The 17657-nt window shown below is 36.1% G+C and overlaps 1 protein-coding gene and 1 long non-coding RNA gene across 9 annotated transcripts in view; one reads left to right on the top strand and one right to left on the bottom strand.

Moving 5' to 3' along the window:
* FOXP2 (forkhead box P2) overlaps window positions 1-17657 on the top strand; it is a 498059-nt gene that overhangs the window by 30930 nt on the left and 449472 nt on the right. The window lies entirely within an intron of this gene.
* Window positions 4960-17196, bottom strand: LOC140697548 (uncharacterized). 2 transcript variants are annotated; one of them, XR_012074693.1, is made up of 6 exons: window positions 17120-17196; window positions 16214-16333; window positions 9439-9614; window positions 6279-6324; window positions 5836-5893; window positions 4960-5194 (listed from the first exon to the last, which is right to left on the bottom strand). It is a non-coding gene; the product is annotated as an uncharacterized lncRNA (long non-coding RNA). The 2 variants fall into 2 exon arrangements; XR_012074694.1 differs by having other exon boundaries at window positions 4960-5191.

Here is a 17657-nt window from a genome sequence, read left to right as displayed (position 1 = left end):
TTTGAATACACATAATTTTTAAGGACTGGTATGGTACTCTTCAGTTATAAATTTGATACAGAATGACTCATTTGTATGTGATTTTTCCAGTAAATATTATTAACAACACTGTGATTAATGCTGTACGTTTCTTGATTTTTTCCCACAAGTTTATTTGCTTAGAATTATTTTGATGCTGACAATTAGTATTGAACTGAGGTAAAGTACAGTTTACACTCAAAATAAGAAATTAATATGTTATTAGAAATTTTATAATAAATAGATATTTCTGAGGTTTTGCCACTTTTTGTGTGGTCAGTTACATATATTGCATAGCAAGAAAGATGTTGATTTTTAGAAAATGAATGAGAGTACCAGTGTGGAAAAGCCAACTATTATAAACTTATCACTTTTTAAATAAAATGTATTTTAATTAGGAAGAAGATCTTTTATCATCATAGATTGATTATAGTGTGATGTTTGCTAATGTGTTAGGAACTTGTTTGAACATGATCTGGCTCCCTGTGACTAGTCACGTGTTACACATTTAGGCACTATAAATGTTAGATGGACAACTTTGCTACTTCTCTTAGCTTTGTGTACAAACAGGATATTCAGTATGGAATATGAAAGTTTGATAAAGGTCTTGTGTTTATTCTTAAGTACAGAAATGTTTGTATAGCATTTGAAAAAGCCTTGTAAAGTAAGTATTTGAGTTTTTCTACCATACACAGCATTTTCTTATTAAACAGATTTTTGACATTATGTTAAGCTATAACAGAACCCATGCTTCTAGGAAGTTTACATACATTAAAAGATTTTTTGACAAGATGAAATTGGTCTTCTGTGTGGAGTTATGGGAGAATTTACAAAATGAGCATACATGCTTAGGAGCTGATTTATCAAAATATTTTTGACTTGGTTTTCCTTTTATGGGCTTCTCTTCCATTTTTATCCCAGCTTGTGTGTGCGTGTATGTGTATGTGTGTGTGTGTGTGTGTGTGTGTGTGTTTGCCTGTAAAATTTGCATAGTGTAAACATATCTTCTAACCACAGTCAAAGAGATTATTTGGAGTTATATTGTTTGGCCCTAGGGAGTAGGTAGATTTGTGAGGAAAAGAATACTGGGAATTGCATAACACAGTCTATCCTCCCTCACCCCTCACTGCAAATATAATTGTACTGTTTTAATAAACCTGGAGTTATTTTCATGTTAAATGCTATGTATGCCAATCTCTGGATTTGAAAAATGATAATATAATAACTAGCCTGTTAAAAGCAATTGACTTTTATTCTACTCATGAGGATCAAAGCATGATGTTAAAAACCATTCTGTAATTTAATTTTGAAATCCAAGTTATTTTTTAGGGTAGACCCCCAGAGTTCCTGGGATTTCTTGTAATATCTGGAGATTTATTTGTTATTTGGTTGCACTAGTATGTTGCCCTTTCTAAGCTCCCAAAGAACTCTGTTTTAATCTATGTTGTAACATGACACAATCTGTTGTTATGGATCAGCTTTCCAATAGACTTGAGATCTTCCTGATCAGGGACTGTATTTGATCTTTCTTTGTCCAAGGCCGAGTGGTACGTTGAGAGTCAGTGAGGTGAGACTCTGCTTGTCCTGTTAAAGGCAGCTTTGAAAACGGATACATTTTCTTCTTTCTCTCTTCCTCCTCCTCCTCTTTCTCTTCTCCCCATTCTCCCTCCTTTTCTACGTCCTCTCCTTCTTTTCCTTCTCTGTCTTCTTCTGCATCATCATTCTCAGCATTATATTGTCATCTTTATCTTGTATGTTGTTGATAATTGCTGTAACTCATGATTACTTTAATCCTCACCACAACTCTTTGAGGCAAATGTATTATGGATAAGGAAACAAGGATATAAACATTAAAATAACTCTTTCACACAACTGTGATGCACAACTAATCAGTAGTGAAGTCAAAACTCAGATCCAGGTCTAATCCCTAATTTTGGGCTCTTAGCCACTGCTGACTTCAATCATGAAATCTTATAGACTCAGCCTTGAGTCAGACTGTGGATTTCTGGCACTAAACCTGCATGATCCAGTATTTAAATTTTTTTAAAGCATCTATCACGTTGCCTTATATCTAGCACTAAATAAAAATTTGATTAAATGAGTGGACAAGTGAATGAATGGCTCTCATATTGGAATTTTATTGTATAGCCCAGTGATGTAGTCAACAATCTTTTAATTCATTCAGTATTTTAAAAAGTGAGAAATGCATGTTTTTTCCTAGTCAATATGCAGACTCAATACAATAGCAAGTTAATGACTGGAGAATGTTATTCCATCTTCCTAAATAATTGCCTGCTTAATTAGAATGTGAATCTTCTCTACTGGACTTGGCTTACAGCTTATCAGTATTATATTGATCTAAAACGTGAACCCATAGTGGCAGCAAAGGACCCTGGACTTCCAGGCCTGGAAGTTCCCAGGAGAGGGAGTAATAAATGATGACTGTGGAGAATTCAAAAATCTTGAAAACCCTTTGAGAAGCCTAATTCTCTAGAAATCTTCTCTGTGTTATCTAATGTTGCTGTAGACTGTAAAGCCTCACTGTAGCTTGGATCCCTGGTGTTCAATGAATCTGAACTCCTAACCTTCCTCCCCACTAAACTGTCTCCCTACAGAAACAAAGCCCAACCACTTTTTTCCCTGTATTTTTTTAATTGAAATATAGTTGATGTACAATGTTGTGTTAGTTTCTGGTAAAACAAAAGCAAAAAAAATAATTCATATATATATAAATATGTTCTTTTTCATATTATTTTCCATTATAGTTTATTACAAGGTATAGAATATAGTTCCCTGTGCTATACAGTAGGTCCTTGTTGTTTAGTAGTGTGTATCTGTTAGTCCCAAACTCCTAATTTATCCCTGCTTCCTCCTTTCCCCTTTGGTAAACAGAAGTTTGTTTTCTATGCCTGTGAGTCTGTTTCTATTTTGTAAGTAAGTTCATTTGTATCACTTTTTTTAGATTCCTCGTATAAGTGAGATCATATGATTTTTGTCTTTCTTTGTCTTACTTACTTCACTTAGTGTGATAATCTCTAGGTCCATCCATATTGCTGCAAATGACACTATTTCATTCCTTTTTATGGCTGAGTAGTGTGTGAGTATGTATGTGTGTGTGTATATATATATTATATATATAAATATATATAATATATATATGTGTGTGTGTATACACACACACACACACACACACACATACATACACACACACATACATCACATCCTCTTTATCCAGTCATCTGTAGATGGACATTTAAGTTTCTTCCATGTCTTGGCTATTGTAAATAGTGCTGCTGTGAACATTGGGGTGCATGTGTGTTTTCAAATTAGAGTTTTCTCTGAATATATGCCCAGGATTAGGATTGCTCGATCATATAGTAACTCTGTTTTTCAGTTTTTTAAGGAGTCTCCATACTGTTCTCCTTAGTGGCTGCAGCAATTTACATGCTCACCAACAGTGTAGGAGGGTTCCCTTTTCTCTATACCCTCTCCAGCATTTATTATTTGTAGACTTTTTGTTGATGGCTGTTCCAACTAGTGTGAGGTGATGCCTTGTAGTTTTGATTTGCATTTCTCTAATAATTAGTGATATTCAGCATCTTTACATGTGCTTGTTTGCCAACTATATGTCTTCACTGGAGAAATGTCTGTTTAGGTCTTCTACCCATTTTTTGATTGAGTTGTTTGTTTCTTTAATATTGAGCTGTAGGGGCTGTTAAAGCCCTATCACTGTTTAATTTTGGAGCAGGTTATCCAGTAGAGAGTTCCCTTTCTTGGTCTTAGATAGGTAACATGCCAGCTTGTGCACATGCCTATCACACTGTTACCCTTATTCAATAAAACATTCATTTATATGTACTATGAAAATTGTGCATATCAGACAAAAGGCATTTGGTTCTGGTGAAGAATGTTACCTTTCTTTAGTGAGAATAATAAGAAATAACAGCTAATTTGAATTTCATATGAATTCTTTTAAAAACCTCTGCATGCAAGGATGGTACTATACTAAGTCTTTGGGGAATTTAAAGAAGAGGAGGACATGGTAGTGCTCTCAAGGAGCTTAAAATATAATCAGAAAGATACATGTATAAATAGGTAAGTATAATGTAAACCAAATGAATTAAGTGTTAAATAGATCATCAGCAGCCTATAGGAATGTTCTGAGCTTCAGAAAAAAATACAGACATGGCACTTGCCTGAGTTTTGAATAATGTATAGATGCCTAATAGTTTAATTTATATAAATATTCAAACATATAGTAGCACACATTGTCAGTATGAATTTATGTGATATAAATGTGGTCTGTACAGATGTGTGTGTACAAATACATAGTTGCAGTGAGATTAGCATGCACTCCTCTTAAATACTTTTGTTTTCACAAAATGTGGTACTATAGAAGGCTTTTATATAAAACATCTCTCCCTTAGTTTATTCTGTTGCAATATTATTTTGACTTAGATGTTGGATTTAGCAACTAAAACTCTTGGCAGTCATTATTAAATAGTATAATAACCCGTACAGTTCGTGTAGTGACACGTGGGCATGTGCTACGGTGAAATGACTATAGATTTTTAGAATAACTTGGTCATGAAGGGACATACATTTTAGTGAAAGTTCCTAAGTCTAGCACCTTGGCAGCTGTATAATATTCAAACACTAATTGGTTTAGCCTGGGTTAGTCTGGATAAGTAGGAAACTACATGGAAGAATACATTATAAGTCAAATATTCCTATGCATGTCGTCTTGAAATGATAAAACAAAATAACTTTCTGGCTTACCCTTTTAAGCAGGTCTTTTAGATGCTTTCAATTCCCTCTCCCCAAATCTCTTTTACTTTTTTACTGGCACCTATGTGAGTTGTTTGTTGTGGAGTAACGAATTAGTGCAGATTAGTGGCTTAGGAGAACACATTTATTATCTCATAATTTCTTTGGGTCAGGTATCTGGGCATGGTTAGCTGGGTACCCTGCTTCAGTGTCCCTCACAAGCTGCAGTCACAGTGTCAGTCAGGGCTGAAGTCTCATCTGAAGGTTCAGCTGTGAAAGGATCCACTTCCAATCTCACATGGTTTTTGAAGGATCCAGTTCCTTGTGTTGAGGGCCTCAGTTCCTTGCTGGCTGTTGACTGGTGGCAGCTCTCAGCTTCCTGCCATGTGGATCTCTATATGAAAGCCTGCTTTATCAAAGTCAACAAGAGAGAGGGTCAATAGAGAGAGTCTGCTAGCAAGATGGGAATTACAGGCTTATGTAGCATAATCATGGTAGTGTTATCCCATCATTTTTGGTGGACCGGCTTAGTTAAAAACAAGTCAGCAGTCTTTCCCACACTCAAGGAGAAAGGATTATATAAGGGCAAAAATACCAGGATGTGGAGATGATGGGGACTGTCTTAGAGTGGGTCTGCTACAATGCCTAAGATTTATTTTGGGTGGGATAGACCTATCCCATAATGATACATAAAAGATGTAGAATTCAAAAGGATGAAACTCATCAACAGTTGATTTTACTTGTCAGTGAACAATTGTAAATGATATCAGAGCTTTTCATTTTTTAATATCCAGATAACATAAAGACACTAAGAAGTCACTGAATTGATAAAATAGATAGAAATGATTACAACAAAGTAGAACATGCAAACAAAAAAAGTTTTATGAATTTTATCTTTAGAACATTTATTGCTTTCTTCCACTATATAGAGATCAGTGGAGGTGGTACCTCAAGATGTTCTATCGTGTGACTATTTGTGATTATAATTTCATTGTGATTTAAGGAGAATTTTAAATCGTGATTTTCCCCTACTGTTCCTTTCCCTCTTACTTTTTCCAGAGTTGTCCTTATTCAATGTTTCACAGTAGCTGCATATGTTTAGTCAGTACTGGCAAATAAAAATAAAAAATAGGTAAATAAAATGAACACATTCCTTGTTAAATATTTCATGAGTAATAAAGTAGTAATGGTATAAAATTTATAACTGGTTTTAGCAGTGAAAATTGACAGGTGCATGACACAGCTATTTGCATACGTTGGAATATTAGGGACAGGCCACTGGGTTAATGATTAAATTGGGTAGAATGATGATAAGAGAATTGCATGTGATAAACTCCCTTGTGCTTTGTTTGCTCTTTTATACCTTTTAAAGTTTAAGGGTATTTCAACAATCACTGCTGTTTTACCATCAGAGTTAGGAAAAGACCTCACTTTTAATGTGGAACCAAACCTAGGGGATTTTCTCCAACTCCTAATCAATGCATTTCTCTTACTTTAATTAACATAATCATCTGTGGTTGGTCTTGGCTCAGTATTACCCTGAAATGAAAGAAATGTAGTCATTAAGAACAGGGAATTCAACTTCAGAATTCAACTCTTATCTGAATATAAACTCCTATTAAATAGACTCTTGTAAAGCTCTTTTCTCTGCCTGAAATGACCCACCTCTTGTCTATGAACCAGATTTTTAGACCTAGCCTTTCTCATGTTTTCAGTATAGATATTCTATTATTAACTTACTTTTTAAAACTTCATTTTTTGTTTAGTTCTGAAAATTTCTTTTTACCCTCAGATTTCTCATTAGTCTGGGATCAAAACACTCTGAAAATTGAATTAGTAAAAATTTCTGGGTGAAATATATTTAATCTATTATCTGTATGGTCCTGAACATGTTCATTTTTGTGTTGTTTGACCTAGATTTAAAAAGCCCAGAAACTCAAGGGCCATCACTATGTACATCTTTTTGTGTAGCACTTCTTATAATTAGGCATTCCTTAAATGCTTTCTGATGATGAAAATCCAGTTAAAAGTCCTCTGGGGGAAATCCTTAATTTTCAGACAACCAAATATAGAATCATAATATTGTAAAGATTCTCTAGTATTCTGAAATGTCTTCTTTCTTTGTAGCATTTTAACCTTATGTCCCTTTTCATACTCTCCATTTCTTATTAGGACATTAAACGCACGCATGTGTGCACACGCGCACGCACAGACACACACTGTTCTTTGTGCTTCCCTTGTCTGAAATACCTTAGACCTATGGCTGCCAGAACCTTTCCCTCTTGGCTTGGTTATACTAGAGGCATCACATCTTCCACTCTCATTTGTCCTTTTCAGAAAGGTGGGGAGGAAGTGAGCACTCTGTTAAAATTATCGAGCAAGAAGTTACCTTAGGAATAACATTGCACAACATTCTTACTTGAATGTTACAGAAATAAGTGAGTTGTCTGAGTTTACATAGGTATTTAGTGGAAAACTCCAGACTAAAGTCCAAAGATTTGAACTGCAAGCCCTGTATTTTATTGTTAGTGAGCCAGGATAGTATCATTATCTTATGTGTATTGCTTGCAGTTTACTGAGACCTGGCAACACAGTTGATATCAACTAGTTTGTGCATCTTTGCCATAAGCACACACATTGATGATTAGCTAATGAAATGATACTGCAGATTCGCAGTCTGTGAGCCACTGCACGATCCTGAGTCAGTGCCAAATGGCAGACCTTATTTTGACTGGCACGTAACTTGAGACTGAAAAAAAGTGTTCTTAGAAAATTATAGTAAGATTGCGATTTTACCACTCATGTGTGAGTTTTTGGAATATTCCAAGCAAGTGTCCTTTAATTTGGTGATGTATAATAACTGCAAGATCATGTGATCTTACTTTGTCTGTGAAAACTTGGAAACCTATGCCAGTCCATTTCTATTTTACTACTAATTAGCTCTAGCATATAGGCTGATCTTCATAATTTGTCCCTAACTGTATTTTGCTTTGTGGTGTTCTGTAATTGCTTTTCTGTCATTAACTAGAATTTAAGTTTTGTCAAGGCAGGAATTATCTTATTCTCCTCTTGTATCCTACCTCCTTATTATCTTACTGTGGGGCACATATTAGGCATTTAATAAAATCTTTAAAAATTACTTTAAATCTTAAAGTATATTCTTTGAATGTCATTAAAATGTAGTAAAAGGAAACCTAAATACTTCTCTTGAGGGGGAAACAAACAAACAAAAAAACTTTGTTCGAACTTTTAGAAAAATCTGCCTCTAGAACACATCAGAAAGATTTGCTGTTAAAAATTCTGCACAATTAAGTATCTATTGAATTGAATTCCATTAACATGTTATTTTGTATACATGCCTATGATGTTATTTTTTCTCAGAATTTTTGTAGATTTTCTTTTCGTTTTAAGGAAATAGCTGAGAAAAAGAAAATTTTGGCAAATTATTCCTACTATTTTATAACCATAAAATGAAACAAAATTCCTCTTTTCAATGTTAATAATTGCATATCCTTGATATGAAAAAGTAACTTAGAACATTTAAATGTCTGCCATTCTGAGAGTTTTTTTTTAAACATATTTTGTGGGCTTTTTTATTTTAGTGTGTGAAGGAGGTATTTTGGTAAAACACATGCTGTAGAAGTAAAAATACAAAAATATTTTTAATAAATCATCAACTATGGAAAAAGTACAAAAACATCACAGTAGGTATTTGAGAAAATTGAGTATTTATTTTTTTCTGGGAAAAATTTTAAACTGCCATTGAATTTCATTTTCATTTAATTTTTTAAAAGGAAATGTTGGCATTGCTATGCTAGATCATTATAAGCTTTATTTCTACTACATTTTATCATAATGCACACTGAGTATAAATAAACTCTGGTATGCTAAACCTAATAGCAATTAAACTGGAAGTGTTTGTATTTCATCACTGTGAACTTCGCAGAAATGTTACCATGACAACCTCCATGCTAGTTAAGACAACCAGAGGTGATCAACAGTTTATGTATTTTTTCTCTTGTAAGAATGGAATTTGTGTTGACAGTTTTGGCCTTTAATGGCACTTTTGTTCTGTGTGAACGTATTTGTTTATCAGATCATATGTTGTTAACTGTCAGGCTGAGGTAGAGTGACTGCTTTTGATAAAAGGCTGTGTTAGAATTTCTAGTCTGTGAAGCTCTTATACTGTAATTATCCCCATCGGTATAGAAGAGTCCATTTGCTTCAGTACCCTACAAAGTACACTTTATTAAGACTTCATTATATTGAGTAAAATTGGAAAGATCTTGATTTTGTTTGACCATCTAAAATTTTAAAGTCCTTTTAACTTTACTTCTTAATGAATACCACCTCCTCAAAAAAAGCCCACGCATGTGCAAACTCGTAGAGACACACACACACACATCCACTTCAAAAACAACATCTAAGTAACCTTTTTGGAAAAGGTTATTGGGGCAGTTTTAGTGATTTTTCTTAAATCATTCACTCCCCTAGAATATTGCAACTACAACAGTAGAGTCTGCTACCGAAAGAGGTGTGGAAAGAGGAAAGGTAATTTTACAGTTTCGAACAAGAATTGACAAGCTGATCATGGAACTAAGGACTTTCCCCTGTTTACTCTTAAAATAGAGGCACATTAAAAACTTGGTCTACCTTGAGATTCTTAGAATTATCATCTGTTCTCATAAAGAGGGGTGAAATTGTGAAAATTCTCCAGAGCCGTGTGAGTTCCAACAGAGAGATGCTCACTCAGAGGTGTTGCACTTGTCCTCTTCTGTAACTGTCTCCGGGGTCACCTGGCAGCATTGTCTAATACCTGCAGGATGGGGCTAGGTGGCAAGGCGTATTACATATTTTATATGATTTATATGTGGAAAATAAGCTCATTACTTTCTAAAGTAAATACTTTCTAAAATAAAGCTGGACAGTTTTCTTGGGTAGCATAGCTGTGCAGATGTTAGGCTTTATCATATGCCTTCCTAGAAAGGGAAATAGTTTAATTTTTGTGAGCTTCGTTAAACTAATACTAAATCATAACTTGCCATGACCAAAAATTATCCCTGCTTTCTGCAGAATGATCTATTAAAATGTATTAACATCAGTGAAGTTGACATTTCTATACAATTATATACGGTTTTATCTTATTTTAAAATACACAATCCTGATTTTCCTATTTTTTTCTTCTTCAGTCTTTGTCTTGACATCATCATTTATTCAGTTGTATAAACCAGAAGCTTGGAAGCAACCTTGAAACCTTCTTCTTTCGTTCAATTATTCATTCACTTGTTTCTTCTCATGCACTCTAGGTACGGAGGGTACAGCAGAACCATACGCACAAAACCCCCTTTTCTCATATAGACTATGTCTCATGAAGGGTAGCCAACAATAAAATGAATCAGTAAAAGATAAGGAATGTGAGGTGATGGGAAGTGCCATAGAGAAGAATAAAACAAAAAAGATGTGTGTGTGTGTGTGTGTGGAGAGAGAAATGGAGTGGGGTTTGCAACTTTAAATAGGATGGTTAAGGAAGATTTCATTGAAAAGTTGGCATTTACACAAAGATCTGAAAGGGCTGAAGGCATATCAAGGCAGAGAGAAAGCAAAATGCAAGTGGTCTTAAAATTTGAGAAACGGCAGGCAGGCCCTTGCAGCTCGTGCAGAAAAAGCAAAGAAGGGCAAAGACAGTCGGAGATAGAATTGGGGATTGAGGGATGGAGAACACAGGGCCTTGAGAACCACTGTGGACCCTTGAATAGGTGAGTCGCACAATATGATGTGCCTTTCAACAAACTCACTCTGGTTGCTGTGTGAAAATAGCCTGGAGAGAGGTAGGGGTGAAGGCAGGGAAGGGAGAAGGATGAAACCAGTTAGAAATTTATTTCAAGAATCCAAACAAGAGATTGTGGTAACTTGAACAAAAGGAGGAGGAGTAGTAGTGGAGGTGAGAGAAGGGATCAAGTTCTGGATATATTTTGAGGATTTAGCCAACAGGTTTCTCTGACAGATTGAATGTGGCATTTGAAGACCAGAGAGGAGTTAGGTTGACTCAAGGATTCTGCTTGAAAACTGACAGAATGATATTTCCTCTTTCTGAGTTGAGGAACACCATAGAGGGAGCAGGTTTTGTAGGAAAGCATCAGAAGTTAAATTTTGGACATGTTTGAGAGATCTGTTAGACGTCTCATTATGGGCATTAAGTAGACAACTGGGTGCAGGAACCTGGAGTTTGGAGCAAAGCTGTGAGCTGTAGAGCAACATTTGTAAGTTAAGATGTAGGTGTTATTTGAAGCCAAATGAAGCTGGGAAAGACCACCAAAAGAGGGCTTCTAGAAAGAAACAGTCCAAGGGTTTCTCTTACCCAAGCCCTGGCATGGCGGGTGCCTCACTGTGTCTCAGACAGCCCAGTGCATGCCTGGTCCCGGAGTTACTAAGAATGCCCCCTTCTCCCTCTGCGGGGAACCCTTTGGACAATAAATTACATGATCACGTGATGAATATCTTTTGTCTCTACTCTTCTTTATAGACACTGCCTTTTCTCCAGTTTGTTAATCCAGTCCCCGCTCCAGATTTCTTACCTGCTCTCTGTCCTTACCTTTTCCCACCAATCTTTCCTCTATTTAGAGAATAATCATTCTATACATAAATCCAATAATGTCATTCCCCTCGCTAGACCTTGTGTATGGCTTCTGATGTTTGAGGAGCAAAATATGCTTAGTATGAAATTTGAAAATTTTTTGTTATCTTTTCCTTTCCGCTCTGTCCAGCCCCTTCTCTTGCCATTTCCGCCTTTCCTCTTTTCTTCTTCACTCATTTGACAAGAAATTTGCTTGTTATCTAGCTCCTGAGAAATGAGGAATTTTTTTTAACTGCTGTTTGGGAGCCACCTCTCTGTTGCTAAGCCCCCAGAAGCTGCTTCCCTGTGGTACAGAGCTGTGTGGGGTTGGGGGCTGCACTCTTTACTCCTGCCCTTCCCGAAGAATCTTCCCTGCCTAGTGGGAGTTGAGGGTGGGTGGGGGGCACCACCACCCAGCTGCTTCCACATGTTTGGGGCAGGCTTTCTGCAGTACAGAGCTGTGGAAAGGGAGATTGCCAATACTCGCCAATGTCTAAGTCCACCTGGAAGCTGGGGGAGATGGACGGTGTTACTGGCCGCTACTCCTCTGGAAAGCAGAGCTGTGGAGGACGAGTGCCAGAAATCCATGACTCCCCACTGTTCTTACTGAGTTTTTGTACACTTTGTTAAGTTCCTCTGCTGGTACACATCTTTTGATGATTTTCCAGAGACTTTTAATAATTGCCTTTGTTAATTTTGACCAGTTAATAGATGTCTCTTCCTAGTGAGAAGTTTCTACTACTTTCTCCCATCACCATTCTAGAAGTCTTATCTCCTATACTATATAACTCTCTCTATAATTTTATTTTTAATTTAACATATCATGAACATTTCTGAGGTCAAATAAACTCCAAGTGTCATTTAATGACCATATGATGGTCATTAGACTGTATATAACATACCATATATAAATATACACCACAGTTACCAGATTCTTCCCATAATGTTGGATTACTTTCAGTTCTTCACTATTATAACTACAGCTATTACTGAGTTTTTGTGCATATATTTTGGTCCAATTTTTAAATATTTCATTCGTGTGTATTTCTGAAGGTAGAATTATGGAGCAGAACATAGGGGGAACGTTATTTCTCATCCCTTTAGAAACACATATTTTACTGACTTTCACTAGAATCAGATATTATTGTTTTTAATCTTGCTGCTAATTTGTTGACCAACTGGAAATTTAACTTAAAACAAAAGCATTTTAATCTTGTGTTTCAGGATTCTGATCTTCAGTGCCGTTTTTTCCCCAGTTTAGGACTAAAGCCTATTTTGTAGATAAAGGTAAAATTAAAAAAAATAGGCAAAGAAAATCTGAGTGGAACTAGAATAACAAACCAAAGATGCTATTTTCACTGCTGTTGGCTCTGCAAGGTGTGCTGTAGATTTTTTTCTTTGTTATTATGTGCAGTATAGGTTTTAGAACATGTATTCACTTCCTGCCCAGCTTCTTTCACACTTTCATTTTCTAAAAGTAAAGTCTCAAAGAGGGAGAAATAAATTTTTACTTGCTCAGATGAAAAATATGTAAGGGAAATTTAAAGATGATCTAATAATATATAGCTTGTTGGTAAATACAAATTGAGAGTAGCTTTGAACTTTAAAATAAGTACAGCAGTAGAGTCAGTGACCCAAGTGGTGTTATGTATTAGATCAAAGAGAAATCTGTGATGTTTTAAGTCTGTCTCTGATTTTGAAAAAGTTGGCTACCTGCAAAATCCATGTTATTTCATCAACAAAATGCTGGAAGTGCCCATAGATTTGATGTGCCATTTCCCACGTAGTAATTCTTGTCTAATTCTCTCCTTAAATCACTGATCTGTTAGAGAACAGATATGCCACTCTACGTATTTAAGATGGTTTATAGGTAATTGTGACTCACAGCACTACTTAAATGTCTTTCATATATCTAACATTTCCCCTCTTCCTTTTCAATCTAAAACTCCAAACAAGCTACACCTATCTGTGACACACACCAACCACGAGTGGCATGAGAAACTGGAACATCTGAGTTTAGCTAGAATGTGGCCTTTGACATTGTCTCATTGCTGCTAGACATTAAGGTTTCTGTGAATGTGTGCCTCAACCAATGTATTACTCTGCTGCATTTGTGATACTTTCGTCTGTCCTCCACTCTCAGTGTCCTAGAACAGTAACTTTTATTTCCTCCTCTGTGTTTTTTCAATTTCTGAAGAACTGCTAAATACTGATGTCATTGCTAGCTTACCTCATTGGAGAACTGCACTTTGCCATTTAAGAAATTACCAAGAAGACCACACCTTGAGTGCTTAGGAGATGAAGAGATCTAACTGCTAGCCTTTACAGAATTGGTTGCCTGGAGGCATCGTGATGCCATTCTAAGTCTTCTGATGAGAAAATGATTCTGTTGATTGTTGTCAACGCTTCATTGTTTGAGCTATGGCCATATAACCACCTCACCCCATCCCCAAGGTGGGTTCACAGTTTTGAAAGCGCTAGCCTGCTGTGACTCCCTTTTGGGCAAAGCAATAAAACTGCCTCTTTTCTTCTAAGCTCCAAAAAAAAAAAAAAAAAAGCTAGCTTGTATTGATTAAGTTATGTTCTCAATTTTTAGCTTCATTTTATTTACAGAATTCAGGATTTGAATAAAAGGTAGTATGATACAGCCTAAAATTTGATTATGCTTACACAGTAGAAGTTAGTAAAATATTTTTGCCCTGCCCAGATATGTAGGCTATAAAACATAATAAGAATTTTTATATATAACATATTAAATAAAACTAGAATATTTACTCCTTTAAATTCTGCTGTGTGATTATGTCATGCTCCTTTTCCTGATACTTTTCGTCCTTTTGTATGTCAGGTGTACTAAAGTTCTGCAAATTGCTAGAGTCCCCAACTCACTAGTATTTTTGTGACTGAGCGGATACCCTCTGACAATACAACCTTAGGCAAAATAATCATTATTTAACATTGCCGTTGTATTATAGTATTTTAAAGTATTTCTTTTCTTTTTTCACCACATCCTATCTTATAGCAGCATTTGGATTTTGTTGGCTTTGCAATCCTCAAGGAACAGATAAAGTAACTGAGGCCTAAGAACATTAAATCCAGCTTCTATGACAACTTTATGTATGAAGAGCTCCAAAACGTGTAGTCCTGCAGACTTCTGCTGCGTTCTTCTGTCACGTAGAAATAATATAAAGTTAGTTTCCAGCAGTTCTTAGTTTTCCAGAGCCCAGCTGACAATGAGCTTAGTTTTATTGTTATTATAAAAATTATTTTATATTTACATATTTGAAATTCAAGTAGAGGTGATGCTAATAGGCGGAGTCAAATATCTGCCCAGAAAAAAAATGTGTTTCCTCCCTTGAGGTGAACTGTTTGCCCTTGGCTTGAGTCCTTAGGGTGCCTCATGATTCAGTGTCTTGATTTCTACATGGCGAGTAGTGAGGGCCTAGGGAGACACTTATTTTGGGACACAGAAAAATTGCCAGAGTATTTTCTTTTTGGTGAACTGTGTTAAAATTCTCTAGTTTAACCCACAGTGAAGTAGTCCATCCTTTTATACCTGCAGCCCATTGCGTTCTGACTAGGGATTGCTACGCCACTGGCAGGTACCTAAGCTGTCCCAGTGAACCTTCTTTATTCAGCTGCTACTTCTGTGGTAGTGCCTTGCAACTTCATTCATGCCTGACACACAGGAAGAGTGATGGTATTTGGAGAGAAGGTCGGGTTAACTTGTGGGTGGTGGTGACTGGCCTGAGGGCTCTGGCTGCCCTGGGCTCCTTTTCCCACCCCGAGGGCAGACGGGATCAGCATCTTGGCACACCTGTAACAGGCTTGAGACACATCCCATGCCTTAGCACTCTTTTCTATGACTTGTAATGGTGTGTTTTCCTCAGTGTACTTAGTTTCCACACCACGTTGTGTAAGATTTTTTTGCAAAAATATTTATGCTGGAAAAGTGGATTATATTGAAGACAGGTAACATTACAGTTTCTTAAACAGATTTGAGTCTTGCTGTTGAAAACTTCTGCAGACCATTTCATTATTCTGGGCGGGGAATATCTTACATGGCCCAATAAATCATTTTTTTCCATCTATGTTCTGAATTAAATGAGAAGTAAAAAAAGAGGCCCCTGTTTACCAATAGGATGATTTGTTCTTCCTTCCCTGGCAAGAGGTACAAGACCAGGAGACTAAATGAAGCCTGAGAACTCACAGGGTTACGTGAGAAAGCTCCCTGCAAAGTCTCAGGGAGCAGCATAAGTGAGGAAGAAAATCACCAATACCATTAAGTGATTTGCCATCACTAATTGTGGGGAGCAGTGAAAAGTGAAGCTCCTTATGTAGCAACAGAGGAAATAGAGCCTTGTAAGGAGCTCTGACTCGAGGCTCTTTTGTTTCCTGAAAGAGTACCTCAAACTAGAGTTTTTCCAGCTAATGACTTAGGAAATTTACCAGTATTTTATAAAATCGTGAAAGAAATCAGATTCTTCTTCTACTTTTGGTTGACAATTTTAGGCTTAGGAAGCGCAAATATTTCAGAAACAGTATTACTTATAGATAAATATCTGTTTTCTTACTGTTATTATCAATTCCAAAGAATCATTAGAACTTAGAAAGGATATAAGCTATGAATTTCAAATGAAGGGATGGATAAAATTTCAAGTATCTAGGGACACTTAGAATAATTTCCAGAAAGTCCATTTTAAGTAGAAAAGTCTGGAAAAGTAAACTTAAATTGTAGATGGTGTTATATCATTTATGTTAACTAAAAAAAAATTATTTTGCAAAGGAATTGGCTCACATTTGCTCTATTAGACCCACCTTAACTCAAGACACTCTCTTCTGGCCAATAGTCAGGTCTCAGTAAATGGTGTGCCCCTCTTTTCCTTTCTCCATTTTGGTTAGGAAATCATTTATAGGCTGTAGTATTGGCAAGTATTGCTGTTAATGAAAGATAAAATTAAATGTAACTCTGAGGTATCCTTGAGGACAAAGCATTCTGAAAGAAAATATAAAATATTATTATTTTAAAAAGCCGACTTTCAGCTAAGATGGAGGATTCAAGCTGTGTCCCACAATATTCCCCAAATGACTGAGAATCTTTTTGCCATTTGAAAATATGCTTTCTAGTACTACTTTAAAAGGCATAATTTGTCAGAGTAATATTATAAAGCACTATGATTAGATTCTCTTGACAATTAGTTTCCATTCATAGTTTGCCCTTGCTCCTAAAAATGGAGTGATCTAAATTAGTGTATTGGTCTAGACAGGTTAGGTGTGTCTCCTGCCCTCTGCACAAAACCCTATGACAGTATAAGAGATAACTGTGCTTGCACCCAGAGAAGAGAAACAGAAACTATATTCAAGATACAAAGGCTGTTAGAATGACACATAGTACCTTTAACATTTTATCATTTCAAAGCCCTATCACATACAGTATCTTTGTTGATCCCCATAACAACCCTATTTTATATATATATAAAGCTCAGAGGTTAAATGATTGACCAAGAAAAAACTAACAAGTGGCTGATTTGTGACACAAATCCAAATCCTCAGATACCATGTCCAGTGCCATTCCCTCTCTACTTTTCCACCTAGGAAGCAGATGATGTTTACGTAAATTCTGAATACTCATTCAGGGACAAGGAGGAGTTTTAAATAGCTAGATTTTTTTGGATTTAAGGAGCCTTATAATGACCAGGGTTATTCAGCTATTTAACTGGCTACCTCGAAAAGCAGTGATGATTAGAAATGGTTAGGCAGAGGCTAGATGGCCATCTGGCGAGCTTGCTGTTGGGCTGGATGACCTTTAATATCCTTTCCAATTCGAAGATTCCATGACTCTCTGGTGATAATGATGCTGTTTCAGCCTGTTGCCAAGTAACATGTCTATTGTTTTTCCTGCCTGTCACACACAGTAATGGCAGTAACTATCATTTTCCTTATATGCCATGACAAATTTATATCATAGTGTCACATTAACAATTAGCATTCCTGAAATTTCTTACCTTTATATTGTTCAAGTCTGTTATAAAAATGCTGCCAAAATTTCATTATAAAAGGTGTGAAAATAAAATTCCTTTGATGAATGACGTGCCCTAAAGCAATATCCCTGATTCCTTCCCCTTTCTTTTCCTTTCAAGCTTCATCCATCACACCCTCCTCCAATTACCATTGCTTGTACTGATGAATAGAGTGACTCATTCATTTATCTGCTCACGTGTTCTGTAAACATTCATTGACTCTATAAACAGAGCATTCTTAT

This window comes from Vicugna pacos, chromosome 7 (assembly GCF_048564905.1).
Source record: "Vicugna pacos chromosome 7, VicPac4, whole genome shotgun sequence".
Lineage (NCBI taxonomy): Eukaryota > Metazoa > Chordata > Mammalia > Artiodactyla > Camelidae > Vicugna > Vicugna pacos.
Note: the sequence above shows the minus strand (reverse complement) of the source record. Positions and strands in the feature narration are given on the sequence as shown.